At 32.5% G+C, this 2,174-nt stretch overlaps 1 non-coding gene across 1 annotated transcript; it reads right to left on the reverse strand.

Annotated features, from left to right (window-relative positions):
• Positions 1 to 1,900: 1,900 nt before the first annotated feature.
• TRNAG-GCC lies at positions 1,901 to 1,971 on the reverse strand. The gene has a single exon. It is a non-coding gene; the product is annotated as a tRNA-Gly (tRNA).
• Positions 1,972 to 2,174: the final 203 nt, after the last annotated feature.

Consider the following 2,174-nt stretch of genomic DNA (forward strand, 5'->3'; position numbering starts at 1 on the left):
GGAAACCACAATGACAGAAAATCAATTTGGGTTCATGCCTGGAAGGTCGACAATAGAAGCTATACATCTCCTTAGACAATTAATTGAAAAATATCGGGAGCAAAAATAAGATCTACACATGGTATTCATTGACTTAGAAAAAGCTTATGATACAGTCCCAAGAGAACTTATATGGAGAATTTTAGAAAAGAGAGGTGTTAGCGTAACATATATTGAACTAATTAAGAATATGTATGAGGATGTAACAACCAGAGTAAAGACTTCAGGCGGAGCAACTGAAGCATTTCCAATAAAGATAGGGTTACATCAAGGATCATCCCTAAGTCTCTATCTTTTTACACTAATTGTGGACGAACTCACTGCGCACATCCAAGACACAGTACCGTGGTGCATGTTGTTTGCAGATGATATTATTTTGGTAGATAAGACACGTGAAGGAGTAGATGCTAAGTTAGAATTTTGGAGAGAAACACTAGAAGGAAAAGGTTTTAAGCTTAGTAGATTAAAGACAGAATATATGGAATTTAAGTTTAGTAATATTAGAAGTAATGAAACAATTGTTAAGATAGGAAAGGACGAGTTGCTCAGAATCGAGAGATTTAAATATTTAGGATCATTTTTACAAAATGATGGAGGGATTGAGAGAGATGTCTTACATAGAATACAAACAGGATGGGTGAAATGGAGGGGAGCGTCGGGTGTTTTATGTGACCGTAAAGTACCTCTTAAACTTAAAGGTAAGTTCTATAAAATCGTAGTTAGAACTGCTATATTATATCAAGCTGAATGTTGGGCTATGACTCGAGAACATGAGCAGAAGATGAGAGTTGCAGAGATGAGGATGTTAAGGTGGATGTGTGGACATACAAAGATGGATAAAATAAGAAATGAGAGCATTAGAGAGAAAGTCGGAGTTGCATCTATTGAGGACAAACTCCAAGAGATACGTTTAAGATAGTACGGACATGTACTTAGACGACCAATAAATGCTCCAGTAAGGCGATGTGAAACTATGATAAACATGCATATCAAACGAGGAAGAGGAAGACCAAAAAAGACTTGGTTAGCAACAATAAAACAAGATAAAATTTATTTAAATATAGATGATGATATAATAGGAGATAGAGCTCAATGGCGTAAAAGGATTCATGCAGCCGACCCCACCTAGTGGGAAAAGGCTTAGTTGTTGTTATTGTATTATTTAAATAAACTAAATTTAAAACATTAATTAAAAAATAGGGAAGAAGCGGCTCCTAAATAGGGAGCCGCTTCTTGTCAGAAATGAGGGAGCTCTCTCCCACATTGGAGCCACTAGATAGATAATGAGAGCTCTCAAAGAAATCTCATTGTGAGTGCTCTAAGAAGGTACATTTAATTTGTAAATTTTTTTATTTTTATTTTATAAAAAATGTGTGTTTCTGAAAATGATATTTGGTTTATATTTTTCATATCCATTTTCCAAAAAAAAAATAGATAATATTTTTTCTAAAAATAAAGAAAATATATATTTTTTAGAAAATAAAAATAGAAAATATGCAAACTAAACCTTATCCTAAGTTAGAGAAAAAAAAACTGAAAAAACTCCACCGTGAATGCCCTAGGGTATTTTTCTTCATTTTTCAACGGAGGACAAAAAAAAAATCCGAAAAATCTCTTTAGATGCTCTAAGCTATTTTAGGGGATTTATTTACAGTAGTATTAACTAAATTTGATAGGATGTATATTTTAATTTAATGATAATAAATAAATAATATATTAGCCATAGCAATATTATAAATATTAGATAAACAATATTTTTTTTTTAGAAAAGTCTTTCTTTCTGATTCTCAAGATCTGTTAAGATAATTTATTGATTTAGATTAGCTGGTATTAAATTTAACATGGGACAAAAAATCAAACCTGCACCAGCCGGGAATCGAACCCGGGTCTGTACCGTGGCAGGGTACTATTCTACCACTAGACCACTGGTGCTGAGTTGTGTTACAGAGGAAATATTTATAATTTTAAAAATTATAATTGTTTCCCAATGTAATTTCCCTTTATTGCCCAGTTGATTAGAAAAAAATATTTTTAATATATATATATATAGAGTTTTGATCTATGCGTGTTCGCACAGTGCGCAACTGTGCACGTACAGGAGATCGCTCAGTTTTTTTTGATTCTTTTAATATTTT

This window comes from Zingiber officinale, chromosome 8A, assembly GCF_018446385.1.
Source record: "Zingiber officinale cultivar Zhangliang chromosome 8A, Zo_v1.1, whole genome shotgun sequence".
In the NCBI taxonomy this organism is placed as follows: domain Eukaryota; kingdom Viridiplantae; phylum Streptophyta; class Magnoliopsida; order Zingiberales; family Zingiberaceae; genus Zingiber; species Zingiber officinale.